General features: G+C 36.9%; 1 long non-coding RNA gene across 1 annotated transcript; it reads left to right on the top strand.

Annotated features, from left to right (window-relative positions):
• The first annotated feature begins 36 nt into the window (after window positions 1–36).
• LOC129148830 (uncharacterized) lies at window positions 37–27,041 on the top strand. The gene is made up of 3 exons (XR_008555802.1): window positions 37–505; window positions 25,875–25,979; window positions 26,995–27,041. It is a non-coding gene; the product is annotated as an uncharacterized LOC129148830 (long non-coding RNA).
• The last annotated feature ends 911 nt before the right edge of the window (window positions 27,042–27,952 follow it).

Below are 27,952 nucleotides of genomic sequence, written 5' to 3'. Positions count from 1 at the left end.
CCGAGCAAGCCAGTGTAATCTTCGGCTCCACTCGGCTCTTTTCGCTGTTGCGGGCGGCGTGGGGGCCGCCGCGGCAGGAGAGAGACGCTTTCCTTTTTTTATTTTTTTTCCCCGTGCGTTCACTTCCGGGTCCGGCGCCGATCCGGATGCCCGAGGCAGAAGGATGTTTGACCTCCGGATAAGCGAGGCGCTGCTGTGCATTCATTCCCGGCTGCATCGGTGGCGGCAGCAGCGGCCCGGGCGGCGACTCTCCAGCCACAGGCGGCGGTAGGAGGCACCGGCAGGAGTGCAGGGACCCAGCGCGAGCCGAGCTGCGTTACCTCCCTTGCTCGGTCCTTCCCCCCCTACCTCGCTCGCTCCCTCCCTGCGTGGCTCGCTTTCCTCCTCCGGCCGCCGGCGGGTGTGATGTGCCGCCGCCGCCGCTGCCCCCGCCGCCGCTGACTGACGGACCGGGGGCGCCGCCCGCGCCCGGACCGACCCCGCTGCTCGCGGCCGCGCCTCTGAGGTAAAGCCCCCTTCGCGTCGGCGCCGGGCCGTGTGGCTCGGCGGCAGCCTCTCGGTGGCCGCGGCTCCCTTCTTTCCGGGTGGGGCTGGGTGGGCTGGGGTCCCGGGCTGAGTGGGGTGGGGTGCGGAGGGGGCGGGGGCCTCGGAGGAGGGTGGGCGAGGCCCCGGGCGGGAGGCACGGTGGCGCGGGGCGCGGGGGGGGTGGGCGCCGCGGCCGGGGCGAGGGCGCGGAGGGCTCGGGGCGCAGGGAGGGGGCCGCGGGCGGCGGGCCGGGCTGGCTGCACAAGTTGCCCGAGTGGTGCGGCGCGAGTGGGGTCTGGGGGGAGGTGGGCGAGCTGGGAAAAGGCAGGGCTCCTTTGGGGAGGGCTTTGAGGTCGGGAGTGCAGTTTCCAGCACTCCTTGATTGTGTCCAGACCAATTACCTTCGGAGTGGGGGTTCTGGGCAGGAGGGAGGAAGGCACGGATCCGATGGGAGGAGGTGTCAGGGGCCAGCCAGCATTCATTTCAGGGTAAACTTCCCGTTGGGGCATTGGTTTTAAGGCAGGGGGGCAGGGGTTTACCTACTTGGTAGAGCTTCTGACTTAGCTGAAAACTTAACCAAGGCATTAGTCGGAGTAACAAAATTGCTCTGCTGGTTACTGTTACGGCGCTGGTTTGTTTACCCCACATGCAGGGGAAGTGACACACAGAAGCGCCGGTTCTCATGGTCCACAGCCACCACACTTCTTTTCCGCGGGTGGTGATGGAGATGTGTGTTGTGGCGGGGTGGGGGTAGGTAGGTCGGTGTTATGGCCGTTCTGGTTCTCCCAGGGAAGGAGGAAAAGTGAATGGGTGGGAGAGAGGCTGTGTGGGAGATGGCTACTGTTGCCACACGGTGCGAATGTTTTAACTCTGGTGCAATGAGTCCTAAGGCTGGTCAGCAAGGGGCCCCCTTTTAACCTATTGTGTTAGAACATCGACTTGGAAAATTTAATACCGACTGATTTTTAATAAGCTAAGAAAATAAGTCAATATTTGTTTCTTCTGCTTTTGCAGTTCTTGTGATATGAATGACGTTTGCCCACAGATAGTAAAATAAGTTGAACTATATCTAAGTTGGAATACTTTTTAAACTATAACTATCTAATTTTTAAAGCGATGTATATATTTTTGAGGAAGCCTTTCTTTTCCTAAAAATAAATAAATTGTGTGAGAAAAAGATCACAGCAATTATAATAAGAATGATTTTAAATTAGAAAGATCTCAGGCCAGATTTAAGAAAACATTTTCCACCAAAAATTAGATCTGGTTTGTGGCATTCCTAATAGCTGTTTGGGGAAGGGGGGAGAGAGATGTACTTAGTGTATTTTACAATTATTCCGAAACGTTGCCCCCATTGTATACATTAGCCTTTAGAGTTGCACAAAAGATGAAAACTATATTTATGGGCACTGGAAGAAAGATGTTATCAAATAAATTACATGGCTTTGACATAGATTCTTAGCAGGGTGTATAGACACTTTTGTTTTCAGGGAGTTTGCATTTCTGGGTATGTATCAGGTATAAGTAGTTTTTATTAAATGGGGGACAGAAAAGTTAATTTAAGTGTTGATATGTATGAGACTTTTGGGGAGCTCTTGGGAAATGATTATCTTTATGGATGATTTATTGTGCTCATTGACCTCTGTTGCAATAACAAACTTAAAAAGTTAATGCATTCTGTAGTTATTAATGTTTTCATCATTATATTTGCAAGTATTAACTATTAATAAAATCTTCAACACATGAAAATCTTTTATTCCCTCAAATAAAAAGGACTGGGATTAGAATCAAGGATAGTATAGTTCAACCTGGACCTTTAATATGTGCAAGGGAGTTTTACTGTGTGGTGAGGATGGAAGAGTGGGTAGAATATGAAGATGAATGAAACCCAGTAGCTGCCTTCAAGGGAGAAACAGACTTGCACAGATATGATTGCAACACAAAACTCCTGTGGGCTTTATTTGGTGCATGGAAACATGGTGTGTGTGTGTGTGACTAATTTTTGACTGGGGAATTATGAGTTTACAGCTGGTAACACTCCATTTGGGCCTTAAAATATTTTAATGGGCAAAATGAGAGGGCTGTGTGTGTATGGTGCAGTTTTCCAGGTAAAGGGAACGACCTGAGCGCAGGCATGTGGGTTGGATGTTAAGGGGCCTGTAGAGCTGGACATAAAAGGCTGCTGTGCCAGGAGGTCTTTGTGGGAGAGGAAGCTATGAAAGTAGGTGGAGATCAGGCCAGGGAAATCCAGCATGCCTTCCTTGTATTTAAAAATGAGTCATTCTGAGGTATGAAGGTACAAGTGTATAGAGTCTATGCTGATAGGAAGTAGGTAAGGCAAATAAGGATAGTAAAATGAAGGAAATAAAATGTAACAGAATAGTCAACTAATTATTTATGCTAGTGGAGGAAAATAGAAAAGTACAAAATCTAAAACAGTTCATACATGGCTTACCATATTTCTTTACTTGCATTTGAATATGGGTGTGTCTGGTAATCTGGTAATTGGTTTTACATGAAATAAATCCAGACTGTAAAAATGTGACTCAGGAATAAATGGACACCAGCAGTCCATTTACTTCTCTGTGTCCCCTCTGTAATCCCCTCCATGCTGGGACTGGGCCATTATTCTGGTAGTTATTGGTTCAGATTTTTTCAGAATGGAACAGGTGGTTGTTTAGTTTCAAAGGGCTTGCCAAAAGGATGTATCAAACGAAATAGAGGGCATGCTGAAATGTTAAGTAACAAAACAAAATACAGTTCATTGGATAGTTATATTATTGTTACACGTTTGAAGGTGAGATTTACCATGGTTAAAGTAAAATGTAAGGAGTCTACATCCAAAGAGAATTGACTTAATAGGGAGATGATAAAAGGAGAGACTTCCACAGTTCCAGATAAATATGTATAAGGTTTTTAGTCATCTTAAATACCAGATGACCCTAAAATTATTTAAGTTATTGTCATAGTGTTTAGAAAAATACCACTCTCTCAACATCAGTGTTTAAGTTCATGTTGAATCATGTTACAGAGAAGATTGTTTAATAGTTTTTTGCTATTTTCCTTTTAATCTTCAAAAAGGAATTACATTATAACTGAAATTGTATTATTTTGAACCTCCCAATAACAATACCTGTTACAATTTAAGTGCCTACTTTGTATAGGGACCATACAATAAATACTACTCTTCAGACAATTCTATGAGTTAAGCGGCATAAACTCTCACTTTGACTGTAGGAAAGAATCTTCTAGAGTTTAAGCAATCTGTTTTATATCTTGAAAGTAGCACAGTACATGTTTAAATTAAAAAAATGTTTATTTCTGGTTTCAAAGTCTGAAACCACGAAGTGATCTGTTTTTTTTCTAATCCTCCCTCCCTCCCTCCCTCCCTCCCTCCCTCCCTCCCTCCCTCCCTCCCTCCCTCCTTCCCTCTCTCACTCCCTCCCTCCATTTCTTTATTTCTTTTTTCTTTATTTTTCTTTTCTCAAGCAGTTACACCTAGTGGCATTGATTGGTGTTATTAAAATGTGTCTGGGTGTTGGTTTGTCAAGATGTAATTTCTTTGGAAATAGCAGTTTGGGGGTATCTGAAGTTCTCTAACTATAGAGATTCTGTAGGAGCAGACAGTATGGTTTTAGTAACTTAAGCTACTTCAGAGTATCACTTTTGTGTCGATCTGCAGTATAGAACTATACTTGGGATTCTTAATGTGTAGAAATCAAGTGTGTATTACCCATTCATACAGAGTGACCTTGGCGAGTTTCTGAACTACTCAGAAAAAATGGAATGAGAGATATATGGGGACAGATAAGTTTTAGAGACACAGTGGAGGCTGCTGTTTAGCCATGTTTTCTCCAGCTCCTTTCTCAAAGCTAAGATTTAGAAACTATAAATGTGTTTCCTCCTATTGTGGGACCTTCAGAAGACGTGTATGATTTGTTCTTAAACTATAGTAAGTGATTGGTTATATTTTCTCATGCGATTCCATGCTCATCATCTTAATTATCAAAAAGAACTCTTAACTGTGAACTTGAAGTGTTTATGTATTTGATAGATACGAGTCTACACAGTTTGGTCATTTTCTTTACAATGTTATATCACAGTTGTAGTTTAATTTAACGAAACATCTCTAGCTAAGTTATGTCCACATCTGGCTAAATCACGTCTACATTTTTTATAGCATTCATTGGTATAAAATCTCATGATAATCTTTTTTTAAAAAAAATATATTTTATTGATTTTTTTACAGAGAGGAAGAGAGAGGGATAGAGAGTTAGAAACATCGATGATAGAGAAACATCGATCAGCTACCTCTTGCACAACCCCTACTGGGGAGGTGCCCGCAACCAAGGTACATGCCCTTGACTGGAATCGAACCTGGGACCTTTTAGTCCGCAGGCCGACGCTCTATCCACTGAGCCAAACCAGTTTCAGCGATAATCTTTTTCTTAAACAAACTTCTATTGCTTTTTTCGTTAGTGAAGTAATGTCAGATTTTAGCTGTATTCAAAATTATTATATTTATTTAGCTGATTTGTGTTGAACTACTTTCTTTAGTTATGAGGATACTGTTCTGTGTGGTTGTGTAGCCATTTCAAAAACAAATCAGCCCAGCCAACATGGCTCAATGGTTGAGCTTCTACCTATGAACCAGGAGGTCACAGTTGGATTCCCAGACAGGGCACATGCCCGGATTAGGCAGCTGATTAATGATTCTCTCTCATCACTGATGTTTCTATCTCTCCCTCTCTCTTCCTCTCTGAAATCAATAAAAATATATTTTTAAAAAATCAACATGCACACACACAAAAAAGCTCCCAACACATTTTTAAAATTAAATAAAGGCAGAGGTTATTCTGTGATTATGTTCTTCATCAAGATTGAGAAAATTTGCCCTGGCCAGTGTGGCTCCTTTGGTTGGGCATTGTCCAGTGCACCAAAGGGTTGCCATAGGTTCCCAGTCGGGTCACATGCCCTGTTGTGGACTCGATTTCCAGTAGGGGGCATGCAGGAGACAAGGGATAGATGTTTAGCTCTTACATTGGTGTTTTTTGCTCCCTCTTCCTTTCTCTCTCTAAAAATCAATAAAATTTCCTTAAAAAGAGATTGAGAAAATTCATATAAAGTGCCCAGGTGTGATGTCTGGCACTGTATAAATCTTAGAAGCAGATTCAGAAGTTGCTGATATGTATGAGTTGTTACAGGGTTGATTGGTAGATAGAATAAGTAAGCAAAGACTTTTAGGAGCAGCTTTTTATAGACTACGAATCTCTTTTAACTCTCTTGTGCTTAACTCACTCAAAAGATTAAGTGGTACTTTTCATTTACTGCTTGATGCTCTTGCTACATCACTGAATGGCAGTAGACTCTAGTTTGTTCTTGAACTTTTACTCCAACCAGTTACTGTATACTTACTAAGAATTATTTGTGTTTATACCCAACAAATTGTTAATGGCAGTTGTACCTGATGTTGTAATTACAGTTGAAATAAGTGTGGGTGAAATAAGTTTAAATGGTTAGGGGAAAAATTATAAAAATCTAAAAAGCTTCTGCTTGCTTTTAAGCATTTGTGAGATGTCTTTCCATGTTTAAGAAATAGAAATTGGAAATCACAGGTGATGTACTATGGACATGGTTTTTGGAAAAAGATAAAATAGATCTACAATTCATAGACCCTTAAGAAAAGATGATAGTCTTGCATTAAAAAATTGTCTTGAGAATGTACATTTTAATGTTTTTAGTTGCAACAAAAATTTTAAGGTATGTAATATTTGAATGATTCCCTTTTTGAACTAACTTAAGAGCTGTTGGTTAATAAAAATATATTAAAGAGACTATCTGTTTCTAAAATATCACCTACTTTATCCCTTTGTACTCGCTTGCTTTTTTCTAGATTGCTTTATTCTAATGCTAACCGTGTCGAGTCACACTCGACATCCGAGTGCAAAAGGTTAAACTCTCTCTTAGAGATTTATTTAATAGCATCCTCTTTAAAAGAGAAATATTGCTATTCTTGAACCTATAGTCATTCATATTTTAGGGTGAATTGCTTAGTTATCTAGTCATATGATCAATCCGTGGTTCTCACATATTTCTTGATTTGGTCCCTCATCGGATTTCATATGCTACTTTTTTAGCTTTTATACAGCATCAGGGTTGGAGAGAAGCTGTTTTATAATTCCAGTGTCTCCTCAACCTGCGTAGGAACTGCTGGAATGAATTGGTAGAGGAAATGGTCCCTTGGAAGAGGAAATGCCATACCCTAATGTGTACCAGGAGCACTTGTGCTTGTTGCACAGCGTGTTGATCTAACAGGTTTTAGTAGCTACCCTCCTTTTCTTGCCTACCTAGCTCGGCCTAAGTACAAAAGAGAACTTTTAGGGAGAGAAGGAGGTCCAGGTTGGGAAAGGAAAGATAGATGGGATATACTATTTATCTTGATGTCATCACCTTACAATGCCTGACATGCAGTAGCTACTTCAATGGAACACTGAAGTGTGGAGATAGGGCTAGTTTTTCAGAGCTTTGGTCTGCCTCTCTATGATTTTCTTGGCTCACCTCTTCCCTTTGTGTTGGATTCATCCCCCGGCTGGTAGCAAGGTTACATCTAGACATGCATTGGCCAGGAAATCTTTTCACAAGCCTACCTGCATACTTTTCTCTTCATGTTTTATTTACCAGAATTAAGTCACATACATTTACTTCCTAATCAGGTAGGACAAGGGGAAAGGGGCTATCATGGTTGGTTTTTACTAATCAGGATATATCCCTGCAATTGGGAATGGCATTACATTTCCCTGAATTACATGGTAGAGGGAGGATATTTAAAACATAGCGGTAAAGAAAAATGTGGGAGAAATGGATGTTTGAGAGACAAATCAATAGTGACCACTACATCTGTTTGTTTTAGAATGAAAATAAATAATGCATATAAGTGCACTTTGAACTTTAAAGCATTGTACAAATGTAATGGATGAAAGATTAGAAAGCTGCTTCTATGTTACCATCTTAAATATGCTCAGGTATGAATATTTTAGGAGCTAAAAACACTAATTTTCTTAATGACTAACTTTGAATCAATAAAATCCATTACCTAAGTTGTAAGATTATACATACATGTTTTTCATGGAACTCATAAAGCTGTTTTAACTTCAAATTAAAATTTTCTATTGATAAATTTATTTATATATTTTTTTCTGAGTTGCTGCCCTCCCTCCTCACCAAAAATTGCCCACACCTTTGATCTTATCAGATTTCTTTATTCATCCCTAGAGCAGAATAAGTGCATGAGTTGTCAAACAGAGGAAGGGTTTATTTTGAATCGTGGGATCCCAGTGAGATAGGAGGGAAAGTAAAGTTTTTAAATATCTTGAGAGCAGCAAAATGAATGAATGGTGGGAGAATGGGGAGGCAGGCATCACAGAATTTTAGAATTGAGATGAATCAAAGGAAGTTAGATCTCTCATATCTTAAGTGCTAGAGCCAGTGTTCTTTCTGACCAAAAGGTGGGAGGCCTTGAAAACCTATTGTTTACTTTGCTGTTTTGCTTAGGATCATGGGCAAGTTTTTATTTTTTTTTTTAAAAAAATATATTTTATTGATTTTTTACAGAGAGGAAGGGAAAGGGAGAGTTAGAAACATCGATGAGAGAGAAACATCAATCAGCTGCCTCTGCACACCCCCTACTGGGGATGTGCCCGCAACCCAGGTACATTCCCTTGACTGGAATCGAACCTGGGATCCTTGAGTCTACAGGCCAATGCTCTATCCACTGAGCCAAACCGGTTAGGGCTGGGATAGTTCTTTTAATCAGTCAACTGGTTACCTTTAGTGCAGATATCTGTGTTCCCAGGCTATGTAAAATTGTGGCTAGATGGTTTATAATTTTTTTTTTTAAGTAAAACAACAGACAAATCTTTTAATCTTCTAAGCAGTCAACATCATCAACATCAACACCTCCCCTCCCCCCACCATACACACAAAATAACCTCAAACATGGCTTGCTTAAATGAAAATGCAGAAACAGTGTGATTGCTTGGAACAATATACAGTATATATTTTTATTTTCATGAAAGTTGCTATTTTAAAGATTTCTCTGCTTTCAGTATATATAAAAGAGTATATGTGTTTGTGTATACACACATATATGTATTTAAACTGAATAAATATATAGACTTAATTATTATAATTTTTGTAATTGTTGTAATTATTGTTGTAAATATACAGAATAAATCCATTCACCCTTGGGAAGGATATTTATGTTAATGACAGTTTTTGTAAGTAGTGAGATTTGGGATGATTTTTGCTTTTATACTTTTTATACTTCTCTGTATTGTTGGAATTTTCAGATATGATTATGTATTATTTTTACCATCAGAAAAAAGAGGAAATGTTTTTTATTTTGAGTATGGAAAGTGGAATACTGGAATGTAGGATGTTTTCTTCCAGTTTATTTTTTTAACATATAATTCTGCTGCCATGTATTACCTTGAATAAAGTGTGCCTCACATACACTCAGACCTTAATAATTGTCATTATTTTTAAAATTAGGCTTATTAAAATTATTTACTTTAAAATTTAAGGTTGAAATTGGCCATATGATACCTTTTGATCCAAGTGTACTTTATAAAAGTGGTAGAGTTCTGAATATTTTGTAATTATTAATGATCTATTTTTTAAACTTGTTTGGTTTTGACTTGGCAGTATATTAGAGTACAGTATAGTAGAGTCAAAGTTACAGTCAGAGTTTCCTTTAGTAAAAAAGGAAGTGAAAAATGGTTTTTCCCTTACACCCAGTCTGTGTCATGTTTATTTTCTATTTCTGTGAAATACTTATTTTATATTCTAGTAATGAATACTTTCAAATGACAGGCAAATATAGTAGGTAATGTAATAGGGAGAGAAGAGAAAATTCCCATTATTACACTAGTCTTACTGTGTGGAGATTCATGGCTACAAGGCCGTTTGATAAAATACTAATTTGGCATGCAAAAATAGCCTGCTATTGTGTTGGGAGTGAAACTAGTAGGTATCAGTTGTTGGTGATGTTAAAAAAAGAAATTGGTGTTTGTAGATGCATTTTTAAAAATTGATCTTAGAGGAAGGGAGAGAGGGAGATAAAGACAGAGAGAGAGAGAGAGAGAGAGAGAGAGAGAGAGAGAGAGAGAGAGAGAAGAGAGGGAAACATCTATGTGAGAGAGAAATATTGATGGGTTGCTTCCCGCATGCTCCCTGACCTGGGATCCAACACGAAACCTGGTATGTGCCCTGACTGAGACTTGAACCCGCTACCACCTTTTGGAATATGACACTATAACTGGCCAGGACTGTAGATGCATATTTTTTATAAGACATTATTTTATTTTTTCCTTTTATTCCAGGGACCTGAAAACAATATGAACAGTGTAAATTATAAAGAAGTGTAAATTATAAAGATGTGGAATCTTGTAATGCCAATTGTCATTTAAATATGGAATATTACTGACTTTTTTTCTGTTATATGAATGTCAAGGCATATTGTGGCTAATTTTTTTAAACATATTTGAGATTCTGAAAATACTTGTAGTTAATAAAATATCAAAATATAATTGGCCTTTTAAAATCATTCTTTTGAGTATTTCCTGATAATCTGTTGAAAGTTGATAACTGGAATGCATATTGTGTGCTTATTATATGCTCTGCTGTTTATCTAAATATCCTACAAGTGAAGGTTGTCTTTTGAAAACTGAAAAATAAAATCCTGAACTTTGGGAATGAAATAATTAAGCTAAAATAAATTTTACTATATGCACTTGTTTAAATTTTTCCAACTGAAAATTTTTTTTGATCCTTACGAGAGGATATGTTTATTGATTTTAGAGAGAGAGAAAAATCCATTGGTTGCCTCCTGTATGTGTCCCGACTGGAATTGAATCCCCAGCCTAGGTATGTGCTCTGGCTGGGAATTGAACCTGCAACCTTTTGGTGTATGGGACAATACTCCAACCAACTGAGCCACCTGGCCAGGGCAGTATTTTGAGTTTACCAATCTCTCTCTCTCTCTCTCTCTCTCTCTCTCTCTCTCTCTCTCTCTCTCTCTCTCTCTGTCTCTCTATCTCTCTCTCTCTCTCTCTCTCTCTCTCTATATATATATATATATATATATATATATAGTGTGTGTGTGTGTGTGTGTGTGACAAAGTAAATGAGAGAAGAAAAATGGACAAATTTTAAATATAATCCTTGTAGTTCTTGTAGAGCTGGGAGTGCTACCACTTACTAAAAGTAAGAGGAAAGGGTTTATGGAGAAGGCAGTTTGTACCAAAGATTCTCAGTCCTGACATCACATTAACAATTTTTCTGGGGAACTTAAAAAAAATGATAGATATTGGGATGCTACCCATGTTAATTTGTATTTGAGTCTGAGGATGGGGCCAGGACACTAATGATATATTTTAGGATTTTCACAGGTGGTTCCAGCATTGAAAATGACTGATTTATCCTTCTCTTTATACATATGTTAGCTCTTTTTTGAAAAACGACTTCCTTTTTTACTTTCATGTTCTTTTTTTATTCGGGAATGGAGGTATGAAGATAGATAAGAAATGCCTAAAAAATATTTGCAAGAGGATCAGGTTAATGAAGTGATTTCTTTTTATAGTTCCATACCCAGAATCCTTAGTGAGGCCACTCTACTCATTGCTCGTTAGCAATTTTTAAAAAAAATATTTTTATTGATTTCAGAAAGGAAGGGATAGGAAGAGAGAGGTAGAAACATCAGTGATGAGAGAGAATCATTGATTGGCTGCCTCCTGAACGCCCCCCCTACTGGGGATTGAGCCTGTAACCTGGACATATGCCCTTGACTGTAATCGAACCTGCGACCCTTCAATCTGCAGGCCGATGTTCTATCCACTGAGCCAAGGTGCTTGTTAGCAATTTTTGATAAGCAAAGCACCAAAATTAGAGGATTTTTGACATTTGGAAAATTTGTTAAAGGGAAATATGTATCAAGAATAAATTAAGGCCTCAATTTGGATGACCCGGGAAATCTTAAACTTCAGTGGTAAAAATTATATCTTTAAAGTTTAAGTTATAAAAAGGCAAGAAGAATTGTTGCTCTTCAAAAGTTTTTAGTTTTAGGTTATATTTATCATATGTACAGTATCGTTGAGTTGTATTTTTCAAGGACTGAAGGGACCTTAATGGTTTTTTAGTTTAACTGCACTTCTGCTTTATTCTCTTTGTACAGTTCTTGACAAATAACTACATCTGTTTTTCCCTCAGTGAAAATAGTTTACTTATGGTGTATTGTATACATAGTATATTGTGTATATTGTACATAGTGAATGTTTACATATGTAAACATTGATACTAGGGTTTTATGGTTATTGTATCTTGTCACTTATGACAAATCAGGGTCCTTTTGGTGACTCATTTGATGTTGCTTCATAAGTCAAGAACACCTTTACTACTTAAAGCATTTTTCTGGTGACAAAATGAGAGCAAGTCATTTTATGAGTTCACTATGTTAAATTTATTCAATGAACATTTTTTGCATGGTGGCAAAATTAAATTGGGCAATTCTATAAATTTCAAGGGTCATATTTTTGCAAACTTTCTTAGTAGGAGATTTTGTGGTAGAGACATTTAAGAGTGGTTGGAGTTTAGAGGACATGTTATATGTGAACCTATGGAAGACTTAGAAGTATTTAGAGTTTACCAAAATACTTCAGTACTACAATAAAGTTAGTATCATGATAAGATTAGCATACCTCAAAGGAAAGAATGGAGTGGGAAGAGATTAACCAAAGAATTTATATGCATAAATGCATTGTCCATGACACAGACAATCGGGTAGTGAAGGCCTGGCGTGGGGTGATAACCTGGGGGTGGGGGGCAAGGGGGAAAAAAGGGGAAGACATCTACAATGATAAAGATAAAATTAAAAAAAAAAAAAAAAAGGTTACCAGAAACATTTGGCACATACAGTTAGTAAAGGAGTAATGGGTACAGTTTTACAGGACCCTAATTCCTTATCAACAATTCTAACATTGAAAATGCTCTGAAAAGCAAATTTTACTTTTATGTTTGGCACAAATTGATTTTTTTCACAAACCTGTGTGAAATGTGTATTTATTTAACATATTTGTAGATTTCTCTGCAGAAATAGTAAACGTTTGATGATAGTGTGTTGTCCCAGATTTCTGTGTGCCATTGCGCCTTCTCTAGGGGTGTTACAAAATATCTGATGTATGCACATTGTATCACTTGTCAAAACCCGTAAAATTCTGAATTCCAAAACATGTTTGACTGCAAGAACTTTGAAAAAGGAATTGTGGAACACATTATTTTGCTTCTACCCCTTGTTTCTTGATGGAAACTGCTCAGCATCTTACTCCTCCGAGATGGAATTTCAGTAAAATGCTGGTAAATTTCTTTTGCTTTTTTTCCCTTGTAAATATATACATACCAAGAGGCAATTGATTTTAATTTGTGTTTGTTTCTTTAATAGTGATTGAAAGCTTTTCTGTTTTTTTGACATCAAATTATTAAGACTGGTACTTGTGAGCCCCATTGGGGTCCCAGGAGCATTGTGTAATTAGGATGCTTGAGATGGAAAATGTTTTGGGTAACTTTGGCATAGCTGAGTATTCATCACACACACTTTAGTCCTTGGGTTATGTAAGTTTACCTCTGTACATGATAACTTCATGCCAAAGCACCTGCAGGCCGCCCTCTTTTTACATATCTTGGCTTCCTTTTTCATAACAGAAAGAAGTAGGGGTGTGGTTCAGTGCTTCTGTTTTAGTTTCCTTAAACTTCCCTAATTTGTTTTTAAGACTTTACTGCAAAAATCTTTATACCTACTTTGGTTTTCCTCCCCCCATTCTGTGTGTGTGTGTGTGTGTGTGTGTGTGTGTGTGTGTGTGTGTGTGTGTTTTCTTTTCTCTCCTTTTCTTTCTTGCTCCCCCTCCTTTAAAATAATATTCCTCAAAGAGAGAAGTTCATAACTACAATATTCTATATTGGTAAAAAGTGCTGCTTGTTGAAAAGGTGATAGAAATAAATCTGCATAGGTATTTTCCTAAAGATGACCTCCCTATAGGGGAGTGATTATTATTCTGCTTATTCATGTAGTATTCCATATATGTGGTCTTTGCTTTCTTTCCATCCTTAAACACTGAAGGTAATGGGATGGTGAGTACTGTGGTGTATGCACAGCTTTTAAGCTGTGTTTTTGTTTGAATATTTTGATTGTTTTTATTATAGTTGATTTCTAATATTATGCCATTGTGATCTGAGAAGATGCTTGATATGACTTCAATCTTCTTGAATTTGAAGAGACTTTGCCTGTGACTCAATATGTGGTCTATCTTTGAAAATGTTCCATGTGCACTTGAGAAGAATGTACATTCTGTAGCTTTGGGGTGAAATGTTCTGAAGATGTCAATTACATCCACCCGATCTAGTGAGTCATTTAGGATTGCTTTTTCTTTGTTGACTTTAAGCTGTGTCTTTGAGTTCACCAAGATACCAGGCACTACAAGGTATAAATCATAATGGGAGATATAAAACTTAAATAGTTTATGTACACTTGCTATGTGCTCTGAAAGCACTGTCATTCTCTTGTAGTACGTATCCTATATAAGAAAAGCCTAATATGCAAATTGACCGAATGGTGGATCGACCGGTCGCTATGACGCGCACTGACCACCAGGGGGCAGATGCTCAACACAGGAGCTGCCCCCAGCCCGCAGGCTCCAGGCCAGCTAAGGCGGGTGCCAGCAGGTGCCCCTCGATTGCCCTGCTGGTCGCCCCACAAATCGGCCCTGATTGCTGGCCAGGCCTATAGACCCTACCTGTGCATGAATTTGATGCACCGGGCCTCTAGTCACACTTTATATTATTGTTTAAGCTATGTGCTATCAGGGATTGTGATTGTCTTCTTTGCCATTTATATTTCCTGTGATTGGCACATAATAGGCCACTACTGATTACTTGTTTGCTGAATGCATGGATTAGTCATTTTTTACAGGGAAAACTTTGACATGGAGCAGTTTTGATTAAATTCCTCTGAGCACCATGCTCACCTAAACCAGTTTAGTTTGCATCATCACAGTTGTATGAGCTAAATTTCAAACAAATAAATTGGTGCTAATTTAAATAAAATAATAAACACAAGCATCTGACGTAGTTACCTAGGCTTAAAAATAAAGATATAATTATAGAAAGTTTTTTTTTTTTAATGGTAGAAGTTGATAGTAGATGCACTTATGGGCTAGCCAGTTAATGTAGTTAAAGGAAATATTCCACGTGTTGAGCATTTCTGTTAATATGACTTTGTTGTAAGACATTTTTATATTAAAGTTTTTCTCTTTTAAAATTTTCACACACTAAAAATCACTCCCTCTGTAATCAAGATACAAAGCAATTCCATCACTCCAAAATATTTCCCTATGCTGCTCCTTTGCAGTCAACCCCTTCTCCTACTCCCAGTCCTTAGCAATCACTGATCTGTTCTCTGTCCTATAATTTTGCCCTTGTCAGAATAGAATATAACTTGAATCCTGTGGTATGTAGCCTTTTGAATCTAGCTTATTTCACTTTGCAGAATGCATTTGAGATTCATTCATGTTGTAGTGTATATCAGGTTATTTTATTTTTATTTTTTTTTGCTGCTGAGCAGTATTCTGGTATATGGATGTATCCCAGCATGTTTATCCATTCATGAGTTTGAAGCTTTGTTTCTTCCAGTTTTTGGTGAATATGAATAAAGCTGCCAGAAAACAAAAGTTTTTTGTTTTGTTATTTGTTTGGTGAATCTAAGTGTTCATATCTAGTATTGGAATTATCGGGACATACAGCAGATGTATGTTTAACTTTATAAGAAACTGCTAAACTGTTTTCCAAAGCAGCTGTGCCATTTTGCACTTCCACCAGCAATGTAGAAGAGTTCCAGTAATAAGCCATTCCTAAAAGTTAAATTGGCTGTATTGAATGACTTTTTAGTAATTAGTTAGTTTGATTGCACATCAGAATATCATGACAGTAACATCAATTCTGAACATGATGCTTTTATTGCTGGAGGTCTATCAGATGGAGATGGTGATTTAGGGGAGCCTCACTTTACAGGGTATGCAGACTTCAGAATGCTTTGAAAGTATTCTTTCTTGCTGGGGTAGTGCAACCCTGATTGCTACATATAAAAAAACACAGACTAGGCCTTTAACCCTGATGCTAATTTTGGGGATTAGGGTGCCTTTGGATAAATTCTGTGTCTCTGTCTTCAGGCTATAGCACTTAATTTGGGAAAGGATTCTCTTGGGCAGAAGGAAATCCTTTCTCTGGAGAAATGGTTGTACTTTCAGCTTTTTTCTGTCACTTGTTTCATGTTTTCTTATTTGTAGAAGGTAACTTGGTTACTTACGATTTACTCTCAGTTACACTGTTTAGTCCTTTTATGATGAGATTTGACAATATTAGCATTATATGTAAAATTCCCAAATGTTACTAACCTTGAGTGAACCTTTTACATTTGTGACCTTCGCATACATTAGACTGTTACTTGTAATTATTTATTTTTAAAATTAGGAAATTAGCACTGTAGTTAAGGAGAAAGAGTGTAACTTTTTAAAATAACCATGTGTGAAACAGTATTGACTTCTGAGATACTTTCTCATTTAATCTGGCATTATCAGGGAATGGCCTGCTAGATAAATTAGAAGATTGAATTTATACTAAAATATTTTTTAACTGATAATCTTCATAAGTTCGTATTATTTTCTCAGTGTTTCTAAGCACATTCTGGTCTTTTCTTGCTGATACAGGGCTCTCATTCTGAACAACAGTGATAAAGCACTGTTCTGCATAGATGTCTGAATTTATTAAGGTATATAAGATTGTTTGTCTTCCTTGTTTTCGGTCATTTTTACTATTACCTTAATTTTTCCATTTTAAGTTTGATTTCTAGTATAAACTTACTAGAGTTATTTTAAAATTAAAGTGGGGTTTAGGGGATCTTATTGTTTAGTGAACAGAATATGCATTTTTTGACCTCCTTTAGTAAATTTATTTTCTTCTGGTTCGTAGCTATGTATTGGAGAGTTGAAATTGTAGAATAAATGACCTTTGACTTGTGAGGTGTTGTTCCAATTCTTATAGTAGTATCTCTTAGAGCTACGAATTGGCTGCCTTCCCATACCTTTTTCTTTCCTCTATTTGAAAAAGGGATGATCATGTAAATAAACATTCCTAAATTTACAAGAGGTAGTTCATTTGTTCATTCATTTGCTCATTGATTCAGCAAACTTTTAACCAATGTCTGTTGTGTACTATGGATTATAATAGATAATGGGGAGACAGAATTGAATAAAATATGCTTTCTGACCTGAGGACATCAGATTAACATATGGGCTATTTTAAAGTTAAAGAGTTAAAACATTGTCCGCTGTCTTTGTTGTAAATTGGTAGTGAGATGTAGAGATATGATCAGATTCAGTTTCAATTTTTTTTCTACCATCAGGAAGATAAAAGTTTGTCTCTCTTTTTGTGATGTTAGCAGCAATTGAGGATCCTTGCCTTGTTCCAGTAATTCATTAGGAGTTGCACAATGATTATATTTGAATTCTATAATTTCTTCCTTATTAGATGGAATACTTTTAAAGAGAAAATTCCCCTTATTAGAGTTGATCCTCATTATTCCCAAATTCCATATTTACATACTTTCTACTTGCTAAAGTTTATGTTCCTGATGCTTTCCCAATCATTCACAGAGATGTGCATACACAGAATAGAAAAAAATTTGAGTCACTTGATGTGCCATTTCCAGGTAAAGTTGAACAAGGGGACGAAGTTCTGCCTTCTTGTTTTACTTTGGGGGCTTATTGAGTGCTTTTTTTAAAAATTTTTATTTTATTGATTTTTTACAGAGAGGAAGGGAGAGGGATAGAGAGTTAGAAACATCGATGAGAGAGAAACATCGATCAGCCGCCTCCTGCACATCCCCCACTGGAGATGTGCCCGCAACCAAGGTACATGCCCTTTGACCGGAATCGAACCTGGGACCCTTCAGTCCGCAAGCCGACGCTCTATCCACTGAGCCAAACTGGTCTCGGCTTGAGTGCTTTTTTAGGGGTGATTTTGCTGTTTAAAATGGCCCCCAAACATAGTGCTGAAATACTGGTTAGAGTTCCTAAATTCAATGAGGCTGTGATGTGCTTTATGGAGAAAATAACATGTGTTAGATGAGCTTAGTACAGGCATTAGTTATAGTGCTGTTGGATGTGAATTCAATGTTAATGACTCAGCAAAATAAGGTATCTTTTAAACAGAAACACATTAAAACAAGGTTATGTATTGATTAGCTTATGAAAATGTGACGAGGCTTGCAGGACCCTAAGCCTGTATTTTTCCTAGGAGCAGTGGCTCAGTGTTGGCTGTTTCAGTGTTTGCAATAACTTTATGGAACCTAACTACTGTGCATCAACTATTTTTAGTTTTGCTAAGGACAGAAGAATATCCTTTTTAGAAAGTTGGCATTCATGGAAGTAGATGGTCATTAAGAGGGTTGATGAGACCTTTTCTGGGGCAAGTTTATTGCTCTATTCCCAGCACCTTAGCCTGTGTCTGGTACAAGGTAAATACTCAGTATTTGTTGAATGAAAGTAAGTGCCCCGCAAAAGAACATGACTTTCCTTTTTGGCTTGGATTTTAAAATTTAATACCATTCCTGTGATTGGGGCTTGTAATCAAGTTTATGTTTATAGATAGAGATTGAGATGGTAAATATTTCAGTAATATAAATTTAGTATGACCTTTACTTGATTTTTGATTCCCATCATGCTTAAAGGGGCAGGAGGTGAGGATGATCTATGATTTTTTGGGTGTATGTACTATAATGAATACTTACCTAGCTGGACATTTTCAAATTAAACATTCTTTCAACTATTGAGACTCATTAGCTATGATAAGGGGTATGTCAATGGGAATAAAAATTCACCTGTGAAATTGAAAAGATGAGGCACAAAAGACATTTTGAAGACCTACGAAATAATCATCCTAATTACTGAAGAACGGTCAGACATGGATAATTAGAAAATTTATTTAATTAGACTTTAAGTAATATTTATGTATATTAAGAAAATTTATATTTTAATAAAAGTTCTCATTTAAAATTTTATTTATAACCGATTATAATATAGTATATTTTGATACTTCTCTGCTAAGTTGCTTCCAAACTTAGAAATATTTTTCATTACAACTCATGGAAATAAATTTGCCACAACCTATAGAAATTTATTTTACCTTGTGACCCAGTGATACATATACATTCATATAAAAAAACCAAAGAAATTTCATTAAACACAAGTGTTCGTATTACATATGTGCACTCCATTTTCTTTTCTATTTGAAACTATTTCTGAAAAAACAAAAACAAAACTGCTGCTTAGGACCTATTAAATTGGCTTAACAACCCACTAATGATTCATGATCCACAGTTTGGAGAACACTGCTCTAATTGAACTGGTGATTTTTAAAGGCGAGAATATCCTTGCTTTTAATAGGAATATACAAGGGACATCACTCAAATCAGGTTTCAAAAATGTAAAGTTTTGTAGATGATAGTTACTAAATATTTCTGAGACAAAAATAAGTTTCTGTGGTATGTAATTGAAATTGGCCCCCCCCCCCTCTTTTTTTTTTACTAGCTTCAGCTCTTAGGGCTCGGCTCTTTGGGGTTAGCTGGCTTTTGGGCACTATGTTTGGCTCTTGAGAAGAGTCCAGCCTACTTCTCTGCTTCTATATGTCGATCTCCATTTTTGACATTACAGTTAATGATTTAGCTTTTAAAAATAAGTGTTTAGTCTTTTCTAAGACAACCACAGTTGAGCTCATGCCAGAAACCAGTATCTGGGACACTTGCTGCTAATAGAAGCATATGATGTAACAGCTAGCCCTCACATCACAAATATCCTTACTCATTTAGATTTAGGAGAATCCTAGGGACATGTATTGTAATTTTTATAAAGACTGAATAAGGCATTTGAAACAGTGAATGGGTCATTTCATATAGTAAATATGGATTTTTTCATTTACGATAACAAAGCAAGTGAGAAATCAATGCTTTGACAAGTAACGTGAAGAAATTAATTTTTAAAATGTTCATTCCTTATAATTTTGTATTTTAAAGAACATTGAATAACATGCTGAACATGAAAAGATATCTACAGAAACTTTTACTAAATGTTAAGGTACATAGAACAATTCTATATTTATTGCAAAAATAGTTTAGAAGCTAGGTAGAACTAGCTCATTAGAGTTTACTTGAAAACTTTAGCTAGCTCTGGGTGGTTTTACAAGAGGCAGAACATACTATACGGATATTTTCTCACACTACTTATTCTGTTTTATGTAGCTGCCACCTAAAGGAGGTCATTTGGCTCTGTAATATCCTAAATTATTGGGCCATGCTGTTTAGAAAATGTGATTTTATGTTTTGAAGATTCATTAGTGATCATCAAACTAGAAGTATGCCAGTGGCCTACACTTCTACTCATATAATCAGATTATGTGTAATGTTTTTTGTATTTAGCAGCTCATTTTTATCTTTATTAGTGGATGTTACTATAGCAAAATTATAATTGTTTATGAAAGCAAAGCAATTGATTATATTAGTTCATCTATTCTCGAGGACAATTTGAAAATGCATCTTTTTGATAAATTTAGTCTAATATATACTTGAATAAGTCAATATGCTGAGAATAATGATAGAATCAAAATTTATAAATGTCTTGTTAACATTTATTTATGCATGTTCATGTAGCTTTATGCACATTAACTAAAGGCATATCCATTCTTTTTTTATTGTAGAAGGTCTGAAATTTCAGTTAACTTGTAATATATCTTGTAAAAGTCAATGTGTTATAAGAAATTATAAACCTGGCATATTTCTATGAAACTTTCTTCTCTCAATTTTTATTTCTATGGATGACTGATTTTTAAGTTTTAAAGCTGTATTTTTTCACTTTCTTTTTTTAAGTTTTGAATTTAAAACTTCTCAGAAATTTGTAATCATTTCTATTAAATGCAACTGTAGGTATAATACAATAAATACTAGGATTATTTGTGAGCTTTTTAGCAACTGGTATTTTAATAGACACTGAATCTTGTATTTACTTATATTTCTGTTTTTTTGCTTGACTATTAGAAAGCAGAAAAATAAATTTATTAAGTATAGGTATTGAACTGCATTTTGTCAGTTAGCATTACATAGTTTATTTCTAACATTATTTTACTTTCTTTCTGATTTCTCAGTCCTTTTGTTGTGTGTGTGTGTGTGTGTGTGTGTGTGTGTATGTGTGTGCTTGCGTCTATTGTAAGCTGCCCTAAGTACTTTTCTATAACATTGTTGGGTTTTAAGTAAAGTACAGATGTTATTTAGTTTTTAGAATAGATCGTGTACTTAGATTGTTTCAAAGTAATTCAGTGAGAAAATAAAATAACAATATGCATTTCAGTAGTTCTTAACTTTTTTAGGGTCATATATTTTGGTAATTGGTTGAAAGCTATGGATTTTCTCCTAAAAAAATTTTTTTTTAACTTTATTAATCTTTAAAAGGAGTTTGGGGGGGGGGGGAGGGAGAACAGAAACATCGATTTGTTGTTCCACTTATTTATCCATTCATTGGTTGATTCTTATATATGCCCTGAACAGTGATTGAACCCACAATTTAAAATGCTCTAACCAACTGGGCTACCTGAGCTACTCGGTAGGAGTTGGATTTTCTCTTAAGAAAAATGCTCAGGAGGGCCATGGATTTCAGCTTAAGAACTCCACAACTGTCTCTAATATTGGTGACTCTTTATTTTCATTCTAAGCAAAGCAAAGCAATGCAAAGCAAAATAAAGCAAACCAAAACAAAAACTATGATTTGTAGGGTCACTTAATACTTTACTTTTTAATCATTTGAAATATTCTTATCAAGGCTTGAAAATGTTTATTTAAATTTATTTTAGGATAAAAATTAGTTCGTTCATAAAATTAGTAATTTTATTAAATTAATGCCTATATAAAGTAAAATATTAAAATAATACTGAAATATATAAGTAATTGCCTCTTCTCTTATATCTCCAGTCTTTGTATTTTTTAAAAGATAAAAACACACCTTTTCATGATAAAACTCTCAACATATTAACTATGGAAGGAATGTATCTCAACAAAGTAAAGTTCATCTATGACAAGCCCACAGCTAACATCATACTCAATGGCAAAAAATTGAAAGCTTTTCCTCTAAAATCAGGAATAAGACAAGGATTCCCACTCTCACCACTTTCATCACAGTACTGAGAGTTCTAGCCAGTTCAATTAGGCAAGAAAAAGAAATAAAAGGTATCTGAATTGGAAAGGGAAAAGTAAAATTTTGTTTGCAGATGCATTATATTTTAACTAGAGGCCCGGCACGCGAAATTCGTACATGGGTGTACAGTCTCTTGTCCTGGCCTGCAATCAGGGCTATCTTCCCTGGCTGCTGGCAGCTGGCCCCGCCTCCCTCTACCACCCTTCCCCGGTTCCCCGATTGCCCAAATCGGAGCCTGCTGGCCAGGGAAGGAACCAAAAGGTTGGCCAGCAGGCTCTGATCTGATGATCAAGTCCTGCGGGCTGGGGGCAGCTCCTGTGTTGAGCGTCTGCCCCCTGGTGGTTACTGCACGTCATAGCTACCAGTCGTTCCACTGTTCAGTTGATTTTATTATATAGGATTCTATACCTAAGAGTACTGAGATTTTAACTCCCACTTCCCCTTCAGTCTTTAAATGTTTGGGTAGTTATGTTTACTTCATCTATTGCTTAGTTTTGACACTTTAAATAATGTTCTTACATTTCTATTTTTCATTCTAGCAAATTTTATATTATCTATTTACTTTGTACTTTGTAAGGTACAGATATTCTTATCTCTCCCTATTCTTCCTTCTACCTCTTCTATTCCCTCTTAGCTGAGTGTCTATCAATTGTAGTGTTATTTTAACACTGTCAAGGTTGAAAAAAATTATATTCTCTTCGATCACATATATCTTGCATTTGTGGGGTGTAATATGGATTCTAAAAACTGAAAATCAATTAACCATTCTTTCACTATTAGGATTTGTAGTAGAACTAAGTAGTATTTTTGTGTTACTCTTTCTTGATTAGCACTTTCTGGGCCCCTTTTTCTCTAGCTCAGGAAAATTTCTTTACCTAAATTTTCTTTGTTCTCTCTGTTAATTTCTATTAGTTGAAAGTTTGAGATATTGAATGTCGTCTTTCTGTCTTTTTTCCTTTATTTTTTTGTTCCTTGTATTTTCATTTTACATATTAGAATTGTTGCCCCATTTTATTTTTGGTTATCATTTAATGTGGCATTATTTTTTTTAGCCTATGTATTTATTATTCTTCTCCAACGCCTCTGAAGATCTAATGGTTTTCATTTTTGTTTTTCTTCTCTTCTGATTTTTGAATGATCTGCTTCCTTCAGATTTTTTTTTACTTGCTTTTTTTTGGGTTATTTTTCTTTCATTATTAGCTTTCTTCACTCATCTAGTGATTCTTGATTGTCAGTTCCTGTTTGTGAATGATGGGTTAGGTTAATATTTCTGGGTAAATTGTTTTGATTTTCTTGCTATCTTTTTTCATCAATCTCTTGGAGACCTGTGTACATGGATGGTGCTCATGGATGAACCAGTCAGTTCATAGGGTGAGCACGCAGGGAACCAGTCTCTAAGCAAGGGGTTTTTCAAAATGCCAGATCGGAACAGGTTTTACTCTCTTTCCCCACTCCTCCCCTCCTCCCCATTTCCCTTTGGAACTTTCTTTGGTTTCTTTAGAGATTTGTTTTTGTTTTTTTTCTTTTACATAGCTTCCCTCCACTTTTCACTGCTGCTTACTATTTCACCTATTTCCTTTAGGAAGCCTTTCTGGACTTCTGTCTGGCCTTACTCAGCTGTGGTCTTCTCTGGCACTTAGTTTGGGCATTAGCTTCCTTCATTGTTTTTCTGTGAGTACATGCTTCTTTTCTTCCATCTTCCTAAAGTTTGTTAATATTTCTTATCTCCCTCTAAGTCTCTGTATTGATAATAGATATACCAAGTTACTGATAAAAATCGAATATTGCCACAGAAGAGTATATCATAGTAAGAACACCTTGCAATTTTGTAGATTAATGATTTGTATTTTTTTGCTGTGTCTATATATAGTCTTTCTGTTTATACATGTCTTGAAACCTGTGTACATGAATGGGGGTTATTGACTGGTGGGTCCCCCACTCCTTAGGTTGTTTCAAATTAGGCAGCATTGTGGTGTTGTATACACTTATAGTATGGGCTGGCAACATTGAGGTGTTGTATATACTAATAGTGTAGGCTGGCAAGGGGGAGCTGACCTACACTGCAGATCTACATAGACAAGCACAGACCAGACTTTGGGAGGTCACAGAATTAGCAAGAAAAAAAACTAGAGGTAAAGTGGATAAGAATATGACCTCAGGAATACGATTCTTTGCAATCATATTCTTTTTACAGCACTTACTAATTTTATGACGCTGGTCGAATTAGATGTCTCTAAATTTTAGGGTTTTTATTGGTAAAATTAGGGATTGCAATAGTATCTTAGGATTGTGAGAATTGATGAGTTAGTCTAAGTACTTAGCAGAGTAAGTGCTCAGCAAAGGGCAACTGAAGATAATTTAAATAAAAAATCTAGGTTACTGGATTTTATTGAAAAATTAGAATATCTAGTATTCTTGAATGGTAACAGTTGTTTACTGCTGAGTAATGTCTGCCCCTTTTAAAATGGGGTAATTGACCGAAACCGGTTTGGCTCAGTGGATAGAGCGTCAGCCTGCAGACTGAAAGGTCCCAGGTTCGATTCCGGTCAAGGGAATGTACCTTGGTTGCGGGCACATCCCCAGTAGGGGGTGTGCAGGAGGCAGCTGATCGATGTTTCTCTCTCATCGATGTTTCTAACTTCCTATCTCTCTCCCTTCCTCTCTGTAAAAAAATCAATAAAATATATTTAAAAATAAAATAAAATGGGGTAATTGCTTTCCAGTTTGCCATAGCTCCCAATATTCCTTTTTTAAAAAAAATACATTTTTATTGATTTCAGAGAGGAAGAGAGAGGGAGAGAGAGATAGAAACATCAATGATGTGAGAGAATCATTGACTGGCTGCCTCCTGTATGCCCCTCCCCCCCCCCACCCCCACATTGGGGATCGAGCCTACAACCTGGGCATGTGCCATTGACCAGAATCGAACCTGGGACCCTTCAGTCTGCAGGCTGTAGCTCTATCCACTGAGCCAAACCGGCTAGGGTCCAATATTCCTTATTGTCTTACACTTTGCTTGTTTCATTCATTTATGTTATCTGCTTTTTGCCATTTAGGCATTTGGATTTGTGACTCTGAGGCTTCTGGTATCAGTAATAGCTAAAAGAATATCTAGTTTTTAGAACTGAGTTTTCTTTGGCATTAGGATGAATCAGTACAAAAGGCAGAAATATAGACAGTATTAGAAGAATAATTCAGGCAAGGGAATGCCATCTCATCCAGGAAGTGATTTAGGAACGCTTGTTGCACTTTGGTTGGCATATGTGGGGTTTGGTGATGTGCTTCAGGTGAATGAAGAGCCTGTTATGGGGTCTGATGATCTGTAACTGGGAGGGCTTTAGATAGAAATCATGAAACTAAAGCCTAGAAATGTTTCGAGATGGAAATAACTCATTTATGATTCTATAATAGCTGTTGACTGACCTGAGTGCCCAGCAGTGTGCTAGGGTCAAAGATCACAGTTACATAAAATAAGAGTAATTATCATACTGTGCATAATATAAGAGTATCTTTAGAAATCTCCTGGTCTAATCCTCCTATTTTACAATCACTAAAATCACTAAAATAAGATTAGACAGATTAAGCCTTGTCTAAAGTTTTATAACTATTTGGGATTCCAAGACTCCTTTTTTTCTAATCCTGTGCTCTTTCTAGTATTAGGCAGCATTAAAGAGGTCTGGATAGCAAAGATCCCAAGATCTGGGAGAAGTGTTCAAAGATTGGGACTTAGGTATGAGGGAAGGTTATGTTACCTTATGTAAGAGTTACTCTTAGAAGATTGGAGCCAGAGTTTCTTCTTGCGGGCTTGAAGAAGTAAGTGTCCATGTCAGAGAAACCCTGTGGCAAGGAACTGTAGGCAACTTCTAGCAACTGCAGGTACCCTGTAGGACCTGGGAGTGGCTTCCATCTGGAGAGCTAGCAAAAAGCTGGGCCCCTCAGTCATACACTGCAAGGTTATGAATTCTGCCCACAATCTGAAGGAACATGCAAGAGGATTCTTTCCAACTTTAGTCCCCAGAGGAGAATGCAGCCTAGCTGATACCATGAATGAAGCCTGTGAAAACTCAAGCAAATGACTCAGCTGAGCCATATCCAGACTTCTGATCCATGGAAACTGTGAGCTAATAAATATGTATTGCTAAGTTTTTGATAATTTGTTATGCAACAATAGAATACTAATACTTTTGAGTCCAAGTATATTGTATTTTTTAGTGTAGTGTCATTGTATAATAAACACAACACTTTGCCATCTAATTTGAAATACATAGTCTACACTCCATTTAAAAGCATGATAGTCACTGCAGTTTGTGGTATGCTGGGCAGCAGTGTGAAATGATGAGTGCCACATAGGATCTCTCGCAACTACTCAACTGTTCTCTTATAGCATAATGCAGCCATAACAATACATAAACAAATTAGCATGGATTCATCTTCATAAAAATTTATTTATGAACACTAAAATTTTGAATTTTATATAATTTTCATGTGTTGAAAAATATTATAATCCTTTTATTTCCCCAACCATATAAAAATGTAAAGACCATTCTTAGTTTGCAGCTTGTACAAAATAGGCCACAGGCCAGATTTAGCTGAAGTTTGGCTGGAGTTTGCTGACCATGGCTGTGGACAAACTTGAAGGCAATTCTGCTTTTTTTAAAAAAATCTTTATTGTTGAAAGTATTACATAGATCCTTCTTTTTCCTCCATTAACCTCTTCCAGCCTGCTTCCCCCTCCCCCAGGCCCTCACCACCCCATTGTCTGTGTCCACGGGTTATGCATATATGCATACAAGTTCATTGGTTGATCTCTTCCCACCCACCCTCCCCTGCCTTCCCTCTGAGGTTCAACAGTCTGTTTATGCTTCTGTGACACTAGGTCTATTTTTGATAATTAGTTTATTTTTTTCATTAGATTCCACATTTGAGTGAGATCATGTGATACTTATCTTTCTCTGACTGGCTTATTTTGCTCAGCATAATGCTCTCCAGGTCTAGGCAATTCTAATATTATTTGATAGGTACTATCATAAGGAAAGTATTAGCATTATTTGAGATTCTTAATAGGAAAATATTTTAATAAAAATATAATTTGTTAAAAATATTTAAAAAACGAAACTTTTTTTATTACAAGTTTATGGACAGTTTCCTGAATGTGGTGAACTAGATGGAGTAAGGTAGGAAACAGCTTCATTTCTCACTAATTAGTATAGTTGGCCCCTTGAACAATACAGGTTGGAACTTGTACGTGGATTTTTCTTAACTGACCCTTGTAGTTCAATTTCTCTGCACAGGTGGAGGGAGGGCTGACTGTAGATAATTCATAGATATTTGGCACCCCCAGCCACTCATGTTGTTCAAGGGACAACTGTATATACTTTGATTATTCTTCTTCACTCATAGATGATATCCTAATGAGTTCTGCCCCATTCCATTTTTTCAATTTAATAGGACTTTAACAACTGTTTAATAGTTTTAAAATCCTGTTTTCTAATTTTAGTATTAGAGTCACATTGGAATCTGTTCTCTTTGTTTCCCAGTTGTGGGTACATTCACTGCTTATTTGCATGTCTGGTACTTTTTAACTGTATGTAGACATTATGAATTCAACATTGTTTAGAGTCTTGATTTTTTGTCTTTTCAAGTATGTTGAAATACGTTCTGATTCTGACGCACAAAATGAACTAACAAGCAAAATAAAGACAGACTTACAGATAGAAAGCAGGCTGACAACTCTGAGGGATGGGGAAGGTTGTGGGGTTGGGTTGTGGGGTGGAGGAATTCAGAAAAAAAGAAAAAAAAGGAAAGCTCTTGGGCACAAATAACAGTGGTGATTGCTGGGGGCAGGGGAAGGAGGTGGAAGGAAATAGAGGGAGGTGGAAGAAGAGGAATGTATAGAAGGGGATAAATGAGATGGAAGGAGACTTGACTTGGGGTGGTGAACACACAATACATTGTACAGATGATGTGTTGCGGAATTGTGTACCAGAAACCTATGTAATTTTGTTAACTAATATAACTACATTAAGTTCAATAAAAAGGAAAATAACATTTTAAAAAAGTATGTTGAATTATGTGCTGAATGCAGTTAA

The sequence above is a fragment of the Eptesicus fuscus genome, chromosome 4, assembly GCF_027574615.1.
Source record: "Eptesicus fuscus isolate TK198812 chromosome 4, DD_ASM_mEF_20220401, whole genome shotgun sequence".
NCBI lineage: Eukaryota > Metazoa > Chordata > Mammalia > Chiroptera > Vespertilionidae > Eptesicus > Eptesicus fuscus.
Note: the sequence above shows the minus strand (reverse complement) of the source record. Positions and strands in the feature narration are given on the sequence as shown.